The sequence below is a fragment of the Podarcis pityusensis genome (genome assembly GCF_964106645.2).
Source record: "Podarcis pityusensis genome assembly, chromosome: 17".
NCBI classification, from domain to species: Eukaryota; Metazoa; Chordata; class Lepidosauria; order Squamata; family Lacertidae; genus Podarcis; species Podarcis pityusensis.
In genome coordinates, this window is record NC_138042.1 from 28,695,499 (window position 1) to 28,711,081 (window position 15,583).

A 15,583-nucleotide genomic window follows, 5' to 3' on the forward strand; every position below is an offset into this window, starting at 1 on the left:
GCAGCTTAGGAATTAGAAATGGTGATCTAAAACACAGGTATGAGATCCGGTTCCCACTCTGCTACTGCTAAATGGTGGTTGATTACAAAAAAGTACTAGATACTTGCTGCCACTTCCAACACTTGCAGGTGCGTGTTCACTCAGCACCTTTGACACACCTGCGATCTGTTGTTTCTTAAGTCTGGCAGAGGTACAGTTCTCAGTCATATACGTGCATTAACTGAGACAAAGCATGAACCGACATTCAAGCAGAGCTGCCTCTTTCAGATGATGGATAAAGTTTTCCACGAACTACATGTCTTGGTGTCCAAAAAAAAACCACACCAAAAAAACCCCAAAGAGCATAAAAATAGCATCTCAACCCTGGGGCAAAGTTAACAGGTTTTTCTCAAATGGTTCCCATCCCTGAACTGTCGGTGTTAGGTAATATGTTATCTAATGTAGGGCTGATTGTGCATTAAGAGCTCCTCACACCCGTGAAGTAAACTGTTTTAGGCTCTGACATTTTCAAAAGATGCCTTGGAGGCTCGAATGCAAATTCAGAGACAATAGGCTCATTTTATTTCAGGAAGCCTGAATACCTTCAGAAAAGGGCTTGCATTAGTTGTGCCCTGCCAAGCTGAAAGCAGCCCACTGAGCCGTATATTGTCATTGCCCTGCTTTTGTAGGCAGAGGCAGGAAACGAAATCAGGACATTCACTGAGTCCTGGATGGGCCACCATACTTTGCTAGCAGGCTGAATTCAGCTATAGAGTGGTCATGAGTTCTATTTACTGAGGACAGTCCTCTGTTTGAAGCTATCCTCTCTTTGAAGGGCTGCCTGGGCCAAGTCTGTTTTAAAAGCGCCCATGACAGTTTCTTAGATTTCCCAATGCGGTGCTGGGCCCCAAATTTGGGGGAACCCCTGTCTTCCTCCATAAGAGATTCCACGTTACGAGCCTAGGGGTGCAATTCCCCTCCGAATCTGGTTGCGATCTAGTTTGTTAGGTGAAACGTGTTGTGCGAAGGCCCTTAATGAAACCCTTCCTTGCGCTTCCCCTTGTGACAAAAATAGAACAGCAATATTAATGCTGTTTAGTTTATTGGGACTTATATTTATGGAGTGTGACAGAGCAGAGATTATGATGATAATCAGGCTTGACACAGCATGAGCAGAAAATGTGCAAGCTGGGGGGGGGGGACCTCAGTAGAGCACTGTCTCAAGTTCAGCTGCAGCTAGCGAATTCAGAACATAAGGTCTCCTTCTGTCTCGGAAACAACGGGATTCATTAGGAGAGGTCAGAGAGCTCTAAGGAAGGAGGAAAAGATGCATATTTTAAAAAGGTTCACTGAGGTAGATTTTCAGAGGCATACAAGCAAGGGGACCCACAAAAATAAGAAGCAAGAGTGTTTTCTTGCCATTCCTCTGTATCTATCTATCTATTATCTGTCTGTCTGTCTGTCTGTCTATCTATCTATTTCATTTATGAATAGCTTTCCATGGAACATCCTGGGGGTGGGGTGTGGGAAATAACCAAAGAAAACACACATAATTGCAATTTCTCCTTCAATGAATATAAAGATAGGGATAAAAATCTCCACTGAAGTGGCTTGTTGGAAGAAGTTAGTTCTTTCCTCCCAGGAATAATCCTGAGGAACAGCAGTTCTTTAAAGGGGAGAGACTAGAGAACCAAACCAGAGAATTTCTGAATAACCAACGCTGCATGCTTCCTGACTGAATTGTGTTTGCTTAAAGTCAAAGAGTTTCCAGGGATTTTTCTGTTTGCCCACACTGGTGTGGTCCTCAATATAGGTCAGGGAAATCCCCAGCGAAAACAGAGGAGAAGTTTTTAAAACAGAAATCTAAATTTAGACTTCAGAATTAATATTTGGCATTTTTTAAGAAAATGTAGCAGGCTTGGCATCTAACTGTATGTTATTGTTGATAACTTTGGCAAATGATTGTAATTCTCTCTGGCATGTTAAGATTTCTATTTTTCACAAAAAATGGGGAAGAAAGCACCTCAAGAAAAGTGATACAGCCCAGGCAATACTAACACATCACAAATGAATATTATAATTGGCCCTCTGAAATGGATTCTTGAAATTACTCTTTATCATTGTCCCATTGAAGACAATGTGTCTGCAACGTAAGTCTTGCCACTTATTTGAGATTTGAAACTTACTTGAGATTTGATACCTTCATCTCAAATGGCAAAGCCTGATCATCTTAAAGTCAGTTATAGGAATTCTGCATCCCTCCAGAACATTTATGGGGTATACAGTGGTACCTCGGTTTGCGAACATCTCCATTGACGAGCATTTCGGTTTTCCAACACCGTAAACCCAAAAGTAAATGCTTCAGTTTTCGAACACCCCTCAGAAGTCGAACCTGCTACACAGCTTCCGTTGAGTGCAAGATCCTGAGGCCTAGCTGCTGTCGGCTGTTCAGTTTTATTTTCAAACGTTTCAGAACTCAAATGGTCTTCTGGAACGGATTACATTCAAAAACCGAGGTACCACTGTATATTTAAAATCTAGAGGTGTAAGTGGGTAACAACAGGGCAGACTATGTGCATAACTAGAAAGAGTACATATTAATGAACAGTTAATGTGATTATTTCTTATTTTCTGTCTTTGTAAAGAATGGGAAAATAATATAATCGGCAGGCCCAAGAGGCTCAGTGGTGTAGACCACAGCGCCACCCGCGTTCCTACGGGGAACTTGTAACTTCCATCAGTCCCAGCCAACATACCCAAAGCTCAGGGATGATAATAGTTGTAGGCCAACAACAATGGAAGAACCACAGGTTCCTCATCTATGGTGTAAGGAATTTCTTCTGCAGATGAGGGATTGACCATTAGTCTTCTCATTCCTCAGTACTGGGGGAAGATGGTGGCAAATAGCTAAAAATCCATGTTCAACCCCAATAATGCACGTCTGTGTGTTTTTTCTTCTTTACACATTCTCTCTATTCAACTGAAAGTAATCATTCAACATATATTTTGTACATATACCTAAAGAAGGCCTCATATTCAACATCGCAGCAAATAAAAGAAATCCCAAAAGGAGGATAGGGGTGATAATGAAAGGCAGAAGCCCCACCCAAGGTAGCAGTCATGTTTCATCAGTCCATCTAACTCAAAGAGACAAGCCGAGTGTGGTGGGGATAATGAGCAGCAAACACAGCATGCTTCATGGAGAAAGAATGGAATACAAAGAGCAGATAAGAGCAAAACAAACTGTGGAAACAGCTCTTAGGAAAAAATTTTTGGGGAAAGCCAAAAAGGCAGATGGTCAACAGGCATAACAAAATGCAGGTTTGCCATTGAGTCGAGAGATGCATACAGATATTGTGAATGGGAACCCGGCCCAGAAAAGCAAGTGCAGAGAAAGAAACCAGACAACTGGTTCTATCCACCAGCTGCGAAAGAAGAAAATCCAGGGATATGCTCTCTCAGCTCCATGATTTATGCCTTGTTAAGGTATCTTCAAAACACCACTAAACATGAAACGAGCTATTATTGCTATTCTGATGTTAAATGTGCTTGTGTCAAATACAGTGGTACCTCGGGTTACATACGCTTCAGGTTACAGACTCTGCTAATCCAGAAATAATACCTCAGGTTAAGAACTTTGCTTCAGGATGAGAACAGAAATCGTGCTCCGGCAGCATGGCGGCAACAGGAGGCCCCATTAGCTAAAGTGGTGCTTCAGGTTAAGAACAGTTTCAGGTTAAGAACGGACCTCCGGAACAAATTAAGTACAGTGGTGCCTCGCAAGACGAAATTAATTCGTTCTGCGAGTTTTGTCGTCTTGCGATTTTTTTCGTCTTGCGAAGCACAGTGTCGGGAAAGTTTTGGAAAAGCTTCAAAAATCACCAAAGTCTTTAAAAACCTCAAAAAAGGCTACCACACCGCGTTCTATGAGTTGCTCCTCAAAGTCAAGTCGCAACTGTATTAACGGTGTTAAGAAAAAGGAAACAAACTTGCAAGACGTTTCCATCTTGCGAAGCAAGCCCATAGGGAAAATCGTCTTGCGAAGCAGCTCAAAAAACAAAAAACCCTTTTGTCTAGCGAGTTTTTTGTCTTGTGAGGCATTCGTCTTGCGAGGTACCACTGTACTTAACCCGAGGTACCACTGTATGAGCCTGGTGCGGAATCTATTAATCTAATCAGAAGCCATCTTGCTTAGACAAATACCTGTGAGAACTGAGCAATCTATGATGAGCGCTGCAAACTCGCATGAGAGTGCCCCTTACCTTCTATAACAAAGAAGATGACAAGTTTCTGCTCACTTGCCACAAGCTTATTTCACTTTCACTTATACCCAGCAAACCGTTTCATTGATTCATTTCAGATTGTACACAAAGATCCTAAGCCATCCAATATTATTTCAGCCATATTATCAGAACATTGTTCATATCAACATATTAACTGATTAACTTGTAACTCAATGGCATACTCTCCAACATTTCTCTGATGGAAATAGGGATGTCTATTATTATTATTATTATTATTATTATTATTATTATTACTCCGTCCATCTTACTGGGTTGCCCCAGCCACTCTGGGTGGCTTCCAACATATATAACAACATAATAAAACATTAAACATTAAAAAAAAACCTTCCCTATACTGGGCTGCCTTCATATGTCTTCTAAAGGTTGTATACTTACTTATCTCCTTGTCTTGCAGTTCACGTCACTCCATACACTCCAAAATTTCTGCAATAAAAATAAGGACCCTACCATACCCTCCAAAATTTCTCCAATGAAAATAGGGACAGCCTAAGGAAAAGCAGAGCATTCCGGGATTAAATCAGAAAACAGAACGGCTTCTGTTTATCTGGGACTGTGCCTGGAAAGTAGGGACACTTGCAGGGTCTGCAGTGAAGCTCTGAGCTATACCCATTAACAGTTTGGGCGTTCAAGCGCCACAGTAGACTGTGGCCCAAACTAGATATAACATGAAATGTGTCTTTTCATTTAATGTACTTTTTTATGCTAATACTTTCCACCAGAGTAGGGGCTGATTGGGATTGCAGCAAGTGAAGAGAATTTGACCTTTTTCCTCTTCTGTGGTCATTCTGAAGAAAACTCAACCTCTGAAGCTAATAACATTTCAAACCAATGGCAAATATCCGTGTTTTGCCAATGATCCTTTCCCTTGCTTTAATGTTCTCAGGGCAGCACACATGCAGCCGTTCCATTTTATCCCCCAAAACAACCAAATGAAGTTGATTAGGCTGAGGGGGAGCTAATGGCTCATCCATCTAAATCTGGCACACTAGTTTCATGCTTAAATTCAAGGATTCCTTGTGAATTTTCCATAGCTGTTTTCTCCACTTCTGAACACAAACACACACACAATTTACCAGACAAGACTAGTTTGCTCCTATTTAAAAAATAAAAATAGCATATCTTACGAAAGTGTAACTTCAAAGAATTTTCTTACCCCCTTTTCTTTTATCTGAAACTGGCCGGGCGCCAAACTTTGGCGGTTTCACTATATACCAGAAACTTGTATACATCGTTCTCATTTTATATAGGTCCTACCCTGGGGCTGTAAGAAAGACTGGAGTTATGCCAAGATCCTTTAGTATGGCGCTCCTGAAGTTCTTGGGCTTTTCTTTTTTTAAAAAAAAAATTATTTTAAGGCTGGTTACCTCCCATGAAGGGATGTTAACACCATAATGATATGGATATCTGTTCAAAAGTTCAATGGGACTGAGGGTTTATGCACCCTTTCTCTTGTCCCACTGCTTTTCCCCAGGGAAAACCGCTCTTTAGTGCTCAATCAGAGCAAATGGCAATTCAGGTTTTCTCCAGGTTCCCATTTGCTCCGATTTAAAGCTAAAGAGTGGGGTTTTTATGGGAAAGTGGAAAAATGCTCAGGCCCCTGCTTTCTCTGCACCAACCAGATAATATTTTGTTTAACGTTTTAGTTCAGATTCTACCCTTATAGGACTCCACACACCTACCACCCTCGGTTGAAAGCTCAGAAACTGTAACCTCATTTTGACTAATTAGGGGAAGGAGTAATACCTCTGTTGGAGGACACATCCTGCTTCCTCTGGGGTAGTTTGTCCACCTTTGGTCCCCACCCTGCACTCCGCTATCACCTGTGGCTCCTAGCAGCTGTCAGCATATGACAGTGGCCACACCCCGGGAAACAACTTTGATCGACCAGCTAAACCACGTGAGGGTAGCCAATAAGTCTCAAAACCTCAATAAGTTAAGGACTTCCCCTGCATGTGTAGGCATGCCCTAGTGCAGGGATGTCCAACAGGTCGATCACAATCTACTGGTAGATCCCCTGGAGGTTTTGGTAGATCACGGTCAATCGCTGGCTCCCTCTCCTCAGCACTGGTAAATTAGAAGCCTTCCCCGCCCCCTCACCCTGGCCTCCATTGTTACATGATCTGCAGAACGAAAGATGGAGTTTACTCATTGAGGCTGTTTGCTTCCTCAACGATCTGTTGGTCTACTGGTGAGTGGCTGTTCCTCTTCCTCCCCAATCCCCCCCCCCCAAAAAAAAATATGGCTACCCTCCTCCCTCAAAAAAGCTCAACTACTTTGACCTGAACCCCCCAAGAAATGGGGTAGATCACTGCCAGTTTTTAATTCTGAGAGTAGATCGCAGTCTCTTGGGAGTTGGCCACCCCTGCAGTGGATTGAATGGACAAGACCAACAGTGGGTCCAATGGTCAAGAAGGAGGTGATTCCTGCATGTGCTGTAAAGGGATTTGAGGGGCAGATGGGGCTTGACAACCTGGAAAAGTGGCCCCTCTAGGAGAAGGAACCTAGACCTCCACTGCCTTGTTGTTATACTCACTTGTAAGAAAGGCTTTGGAAGTAAAACCCGAGAAAAAGTCCGTTCCCGCTGCCTAGCAAGATGTCTTCGGGAGAAGAAAAGCTAAGGAGTAAACCCTACAGAAATCCAAAGTGGAGTCCCTGAGACGGTTGGACGGCATTATGTACACCTTCTTACACCAACTCCTTCAACCAAGCTGGTCCCAAACATATTGCTTTGCTTTCCTTTGGACCACATCAGCGAGGCGGAGGGAGGGTAGGAAGATACTTCTCACTAAATAAACTTCGGCTCGAGAATACTGGAAAGCTTCAGAATAACGCTGAACCTTTTGTTACACTGAAAGAAGATGTTTCATTTAGCGTTGGCTCAGGAGTGGCTTGGCTGAATCTTAGATATAATATGGTCACTGGTTGTTAATAATTTGCATAATAAATCCCCCCCCCCATTCTCTTCTGTATGAAATTGGGATTGTACCTGTTTTGATGGGTATCCATGTAAATATCTTCAACTACTAGGTGAAAATTCCCTGTGTGAAAAATGCCAGGTTGTGTATACTGTGTTTCCACATTTCTAAAGAGCCCTGCAGTGGGGATTACATGGTATCACTTTAATGCAGTCTTCCAGTTCTTTGTTTTCCTTTCATTGGCATTAAACATTAATAGCTAAAGTTCTTTCTAAAAATAAATTGGTAAAGTAACGAAATACACAAAAGTGAAAACATATGGAAAGGTGGCTTTTCTATGAAGTGTAAGATAAAATACATTTACCATAGGCAGAATATTACCCTCTGTGTGGAGTTTAACCAGGGATCATAACCCAGTGAAAGTCCTTAGAAAAAATACTACTAGACTTCACATTTCATTCACAGTCCTAAATGCCTTTGAAGATTTAGCAAATGCCATAAATTCTGACTAATAATAGATGGGCAAATGGTACCCCACAATGTGCCCATTCCATTATTGTCTTGGTGGCATCTCTTTGCATTATCAGGAAAAGGCAGGAAAGACTGCCAGGCAGGCTGCAATTTAACAACTCCTGGCAGAAGGCCCAAGCATCCCCATTGGCTGGTTTTGCCCGCTGCCAGGGGAACGCCCATCCAAGGGCTGCTGGCATTGGCCAATATCTGCCAACCGGGCAATCCAGCCTGCGATTTGCCAGATCACTTGTGCAGTCCGGGGCCTCGCCACAACACCACCCACCAATGAGAGTGAGCGGACTTACCAGTACCAAATAAAGTCAGCTCTCATCTTGCACAGGGTTTATGTTCTGGAGAGAGCACATCAAGCCAACATTGTGTATAGTCAACACAGCCCTCCAGTCATGGATGGAAATGCCAAATTGTTATCCTGGATGCCTGCCCCTCCTCTTTTCGGTGATGTGCATAAAGTTGAATTAGTGCAAGTTAAATTAGCACAAGTTGTAAATCAACAAAAGTAAAAAAATAAGAATTGATTGGATAGTTAAGCTGATGTGAAGGAAGAATGATTGGAAGTTTTCCTATATGAGCAATGACATCCTGTACTAGCAGATGACTACTGCAATCAATATAGGAAAACTAATTTCAATTTAAGAAAGTGATGTTACATTTATGTTATTTTATATAAAAAAAAAAACCTCACTAGAATATGACAACAACAACAATAAAGGAGGAGGAAGAGGAGGAGGAGGAGGAAATGACAAAAGTGAAAGCTGATACTTTAAGGATTTAAATAATAAGATAAGATAAGATAAATTTATTGTCATTGTCCGTATATACACAGTATACACAACAACGAAAATCAAACACCCACCCAAAGACCGGGTTCACATACACATTTGCACGTATCTCCAACACTCTCATCCTATTCAGACATAATCTATAAAAACATATCATACTCCAGAATGTAACATAACCTATTAAAAGCATAACATAACCTAAAAACCTGTCTCATTCCTTCCTACTCCCTGCTTGCTATTTCTTGCAACTGGCCCTGAGATCATTATTTAGTGCAATCAGAGCTCTTGGATAGAAACTATTCAGAAGGCGTGTGGTTCGTGTTTTCATTGTCCTATATCTTCTGCCCGAAGGCAACAGTTCAAAGAAGTTGTGAGCGGGATGGGTGGGATCTCTCAGGATATTGTGTGACTTCCTCAAAGTGCGAGACGTGAAGATCTCATCCAGGGTTGGTAGTTGGAGCCCAATAACATTCTGGGCAATTTTAATTATTCTCTGTAAAGCTTTTTTATCCGTTTCAGAGCTGCTCCCATACCACGATAATATACTATAGGTTAAGACACTCTCGATGGTACTGTGATAATAGGACAGAAGTAGGTGCTGAGATAGATTCAGTCCCCTGAGCATTCTCAGGAAATACAACCTCCCCTGCACCTTCCTCACAACCATATTAATATTTGCAGTCCATGAGAGGTCCTCAGAGATGTAAATGCCCAGGTATTTAAAACTACCAACCCTCTCCACCTCCTCGCCATTTATGTGCAATGGTAAAAATACACTTTTCTTTCTCCTAAAGTCAATTATGAGTTCTTTGGTTTTTTGGTGTTAAGCATAAGATTGTTTTCTTTACACCATTGAATTAACCCCTGTACTTCTTTCCTATAAGCAGTCTCATCGTTCTCACTAATGAGCCCCACCACTGTTGTATCATCCGCAAATTTGATGATTGTGTTGGACTTATACAGTGGGGTGCAATCAAATGTGTACAGGGAATAGAGAAAGGGACTTAGCACACATCCCTGAGGGGCTCCTGTGCTTAATACTAGAGTAGAAGAATAGTAAGGGCCCATTCTCACTGTCTGCGGCCTATCAGTCAGGAAATTCCTTACCCACAGACAGATCTTCTGATGTATACCCAAATTGGTCATTTTAAGAAATAACCTGTCTGGCAGAATTGTATTGAAGGCAGAACTGTAGTCCACAAACAACAGCCTTGCGTAGGTTCCCTGTCGTTCTAGATGACTCAGTACAGTATGGACAGCGATGGAAATAGCATCATCAGTAGATCTATTTCTTCTGTATGCAAACTGGAACGGGTCTAGAGTGGATGGAAGACCAGCCTTAATATGATCTAGCACCAATCTCTCAAAACATTTCATAACGACAGATGTTAGGGCTATTGGTCTATAGTCATTGAGAGATACCACCACTGACTGCTTGGGGACTGGCACTATAATCGATGTCTTCAGGCAGGTAAATAATATCTCTCAGGACTCTGGCAAGCCACATTTCCCATTCATCTGCTGTAGTGAGATAGGATTGAAAGCAAAAACCCCAGTTTGCTCAGCACCCCCAGCCAAAAATGGGGGGGGGAGCTTTCTTGCAGAGTGATGTGTGTGACACTGGGGGGGGGGGGGAATCCAGTGCAAAGCTTGACAGAATCAAGCCTAAGCATTATCTTGGTGTGTGCTTTTAAAACTACTTCCCTTATTTCATAGAATCGTACAGTGGTACCTTGGGTTACAGATGCTTCAGGATACAGACGCTTCAGGTTACAGACTCCGCTAACCCAGAAATAATACCTCGGGTTAAGAACTTTGCTTCAGGCAACAAGAATACTCATCGCGAAGTATTGGAAGATACAAGATTTACCCACCCGGGAAGAATGGCAGATGAAGTTGATGGACTATATGGAATTGGCGGAAATGACTGGCAGAATCCGAGATCAGGGAGAAGAGTCGGTGGAAGAAGACTGGAAAAAGTTTAAAGACTATTTACAGAAATATTGTAAAATTAATGAATGTTAGAAAAATGTTGGAATGAGGTTATATGGCTTTAGTAGAAATCTTATAAGGAATTAAGTACAAATAGATTAATAGAGTATTAAAGGGAAGAATAAGGTTAGAATCTGTTAAGATAATTAAAGGATAGAAAGCAGAGGAAGATGGAAAGGAATTGCTGAAACAATCAACAGAGGTGGAATACAAAAAGGGAGGTGTGAGGAGGTCACTGAAATAAGTGAATGAAAGATAAGATATGGAAATTGTTCGATGTCTTTTAAACTGTTTTTGTTTTGTTTTGTTAGTTTAATGTGTTATGTAGTGTTTTTGTATTGTATTGTATTGTTTTTTGTTTGTTTGTTTGTTTTTGGTGTGTTTAAATTGTTGGAAAAGTAATAAATATTATTTTTTTTAAAAAAGAACTTTGCTTCAGAATAAGAACAGAAATCACGCGGCGGCAGCGGGAGGCCCCATTAGCTAAAGTGATACCTCAGGCTAAGAACAGTTTCAGGTTAAGAACAGACCTCCAGAACGAATTAAGTTCTTAACCCGAGGTACCACTGTAGTAGAATTGCAGAGTTGGAAGGGACCCTGAGGTCCATGGCTTGGTTTCCAGACCCTTTATCATCTCAGTCAAACTCCTCTGCACACATTCCAGCTTCTCCATATCCTTCTTAAATTGTGGTGCCCAGAACTGGACACAGTGTTCCAGGTGCGGTCTGACCAAGGCAGAATAGAGCAGGATGGTTACTTCCCTTAGCTGGGACACTATGCTTCTGTTGATGCAGCCTAGAATAACATTAGCTTTTAAAAAACTTTTGCTGCTGCTGCTGCTTGCTTGAGGTCTACTAAGACCCCTAGACTCTTTTCACATGTACTACTGGCAAGCCGGGTGTCCCTCTTATTATTTTGGTACAGCAACAACAAAACAGTAAAGGTTAATTAATGAGATCGTCTGCTGCTGCTGTTTTCTGTCAGCAAGGTCTCAAATCTCCAAGCTATCTGAAGAATGCAGTGACCTTCTGCATATGTTCAGCCTTTCATTGCTAAATTTAAAGCAAGATCTGATATACTATTTCCCTTTCAAGCGGTAGCGATGTGTATTACTTTCTCTGTCATCACATGCCAGTTCGCAATAGCGATTACATCCGCTAGTCCTCCATCTTCTATTCCCGTCGTATTGTTATAGATTTGGGAGGGAACCACCGAAACCCTAGAAATTAATAAATGGTAGGGTTTTGATGATTTGTGGAATTAAGGGAGAAATACAAGCTGCAGAGGGATTTTAGCAGGGTGATCTAGGAAGAAGAAGAAAGAATTGGATCCATCTTGGGAAGGCTGGCTGAGAGAGGTGCCTTGAACTCCATGGCTGCACTGCTGGGGGGGGGGTCAAGCCCCTCCTGGAATGACAATGCAATTTCATTGTGGCAACAATGAAACAGTAAATAGACAATCAAACTGATCTGTACCTTAAAATGTTGAATAAAGATGACAAGAGTGGTTGGTAAATGGCTGGGGTGAGGGACATTTGAGATGCTACATAGGAAACAGTTAATCCATTAAGCCAATCAATGAATCAAGGATGCCTATGTAGACTTCATGAGGCATGATGAGAAGATTAACACCTCTTTTACAATATACTGTCACATAAAAACCTACACAGATGTGGAGTGTGGATTTAGAATGGACTCTAAGGGCACGATGTTTGCTAGATATTTGAAGTATGCTGAGGGGCACATCTCATGAAAAACAGCTGGTGCTCACAAGCCTTAATGCTTGTGACTGTTCTTAGATTCTTAAAAAAAAAAATTGTTCCACAAGTTCTGTTTAATTTATTGGATATTCGAGCATCTAATTGAAGGGCTCCTACAATCAGACCATGATTAGGCATTCATGTGGCATGATGGGAAGTGTAGTATAACCACCGCACACGAAGATAAATGTGGCCACCACAACAGTTTGGCTGCAAACTGAAAGAGTTCTTTGTTGTTGGCATTCAGTTCAGTTATCAAGGCCAAACCTCCAGTCTGGGTCCAGACATCCCTGAGGAAATTTGGGCACGTATCTTGATGGTTCTTTATTCCTTGTTCCCGTTTTCCATTTTAAAACCGGCCATTGTTTCATTCGTATTATGGGAAAGAAACTTGCCTGTACGATTGGTGTTTGGTGGCTGAAATGAGCATACAGCTGCAGTGAACTTTCCAAACCCTAAGGGTAGCATTTACAAATTAGCTACCCAAGTCTATCCAAATATTAATTTGCCATGCTCGCCCCTTGTGGTTTTGGACAGGCCTGGTTTCTTTTGTGGTTCGTTCTCCATTATTGCTTGTCTTTTAAGATTATCTTTACTTTTAAACAAAAAAAAACAAAACTTATTATATTTTCCCACATTTACGGCTGTTAGTGGAAGCATAATCCAACTCCCCCCCCCCCCCCCGGAACATTCAGGAAGCTTGTTCAATACAGTCAGAAAGCCAAGATGGAAAACAAATCTCAACCAAATATAGAACGTCTGGACAGTGAATGGTCAACCCCCCACCCCCCCGGCCACGAAACAAACCCTCCTGTCTGTACTATATATTTGTCTGCAGCTGCTAGAGCTACACAGAGGCTGAATGAGAAAGTAATTGCTTTTATTTTTTGATTGGGTTCTGAGGCAGCCTAACCACAATGACATTTTTTATGGTTTTCCAAAAAGCAGGAGAGGAAATCTTTGAAAAGCTACTTAGTCATCTAGTTAGTGACTATATACTTCTGAGGGTTCGCACTCCTCTACTCTGCCTTTGACGTTCCCCTGTTTTTAATGGAGGTTTATCTCCCGCCTCCTACAGCACAGAATAAAGCACTGACAGCAGGAAATGTTGAATACACTTTTCCCTTGATGCAACCCCATTATTGACGTCCATAAGTAAGTGGGATTTGGAGAGGTAAGTATTGTCAGTTAGCAGTGGCAAGGGAGATAGGCGCCGACTCCTTAGGGCTGAGGTGTCTTCAGCCCCCTTGATGTTGTCTTGCAGTGAGCTCAGCACACATACACCCCAATACTGAGGGGTCGGAGGAGGCTGAGCGCCAAATGGATTGCGGTGCTAGGTACAGTTTCTCCAGCTTCTTGGCATAGGGAGCAGAGTGGAGCTGTGCTTTCTTCCCTATGATGTGAGCCGAACCAGGCCCACCCTGGCTACCGCAGCTTCCTCCTCTTGCCACTGCTACCGTGGGGCTCTCAAAAGTAGCAACTGTGGTGGTGTGGGTGCCATCGCTGCCACAGCTCCAAGATGGGCAATTTTATGAAACCAGGGAAAGTCGTCCTTGTCCTCGCTGGGCATTACTCCGGACGCAAAGCTGTTATTGTTAATAATATTGATGATGGCACCTCTGACCGCCCCTACAGCCACGCTTTGGTGGCTGGTATTGATCACTACTCGCACAAAGTGACAGCAAGCATGGGCAAGAAGAAGATTGCCAAGCGTTCCAAGATCAAGTCCTTTGTGAAGGTCTACAATTACAACCACTTGATGCCTACCAGGTACTCCATTGATATTCCCCTTGACAAGACCATTGTCAACAAGGATGTCTTTAGGGACCCTGCACTGAAACGTAAAGCCCGGTGGGAGGCCAAAGTGAAATTTGAGGAGAGATACAAGACAGGCAAGAACAAGTGGTTTTTCCAGAATCTCAGATTCTGAGTGGCATGCATTTCCACCAATAAATATTTTTGAAAAGCCAAGAAAGAAAAAAGTAGAAGCTGGGGTGACCACAGCTTGGGTGGGTCTGCAAATGGCCAGCCCTCCCATGGCCAGGGTACCCTGCTGCAGCGATGAGAGAGGACAATGCAGAATGGAAAGGGCACTCTTTGGGCCATTCTTTGCTTCTTGACAGACCTCACTAGAGCAGGGTTTCCCAAACTTGGGTCTCCAGCTGCTTTTTGGACTACAGTTCCCATCATCCCTGACCACTGGTCCTGATAGCTAGGGATGATGGGCGTTGTAGCTCCAAAACAGCTGGAGATCCAAGTATGGGAAACCCTGCTCTAGAGTTATATATGGCATATGTTCTCCATATCATTCCTGGCCCGTTCAGAATGTGGGCTGGCTAGCAAATGCTGGCACTTAACCTAATTCTGGTTAAGTCTGTTATTAATATTTCCATCTTGTTACATAAAGGAGCTCAGAAAATGCATTTATCAGAAATTTCAATGCCCCATGACAAAAAGGAAGTTAATTTATCCAATTTTATGAATCTCTTTACCCTTCCCGCTGCAGCTATATCGAAAAAAAGTGGGCATAAATTCTGAGTGATGATGAACACCCATCTGGTGAAAGCATTGCCAAGCCAAAATTCCATTGGTGGGTCTCCTAATAAAGTTTGGAAAAAACTGCTTTAGAGATAGAATATGTACTGCCAATTTGGGGGGGGGGGATCTACCAAAGAGGGGAGGGCTCCTCACCAAGGGAAAAGAAAGATTTATCACTCAAAACCGATGGGTGTTCATCTGCTCCTGTCTAGCTGCTTTGGATTCCTCAACTAGCTGCCCCAATATTGGCACTTTCTAAAGAAAAGAAAAAAACCAGTAATTGGATCAAAATGTAAATGGAACTGTTGTGAAGCATGGGGTAAGAGTTAATATTGAGAAATATTCAAACATGTAATTCCCTGCCTACAGACTGAAGTTAGGAAATAGATATGGCCCTATAGTCTATCAAGGAATAAATATTATTCAAACTGAAAAAGGGGGACCATACAGAAGTGGGAGTGAGGGGAGCCAACTATGTATATTTAAAAACAGCACATTTGAAAAAATCCTCATGTTCTAAGATTGTTTTTAAAATAAAGACATACCTGGACATACTTCTTGCCTTCTGCCTTTTAATATCAATGCCTTTCCTGTACACTGAAACACAACTTCTAGCTTGTTGCCACAACAAACAGAGATATAATTACATTTTTTGTGGGGGGGACTTGTAATACTTAGAGAGTTTCCATATAATTTGTAAGATTTGGGAAAGCCCAGAATTGCAAGACATGTGGTACATTGCAAAAGTTAGCAATGCACACATGATCTAATATTGGTTTCTCT

General features: G+C 42.1%; 1 long non-coding RNA gene and 1 pseudogene across 2 annotated transcripts in view; one reads left to right on the top strand and one right to left on the bottom strand.

The window, feature by feature from the left end:
• Nucleotides 1–879: 879 nt before the first annotated feature.
• The window catches only part of LOC308466335, a 273,836-nt gene continuing 259,132 nt past the window's right edge, over nucleotides 880–15,583 (bottom strand). Inside the window, exons 2-3 of the long non-coding RNA XR_013980768.1 lie at nucleotides 2,166–2,416; nucleotides 880–1,288 (exon numbers count right to left, since the gene is read on the bottom strand). This is a non-coding gene — a long non-coding RNA (uncharacterized lncRNA). The remainder of the gene's footprint in view (nucleotides 1,289–2,165; nucleotides 2,417–15,583) is intronic.
• LOC308466569 (large ribosomal subunit protein eL27 pseudogene) lies at nucleotides 13,731–14,244 on the top strand (annotated as a pseudogene). The gene has a single exon. The product of its transcript is annotated as a large ribosomal subunit protein eL27 pseudogene (transcript).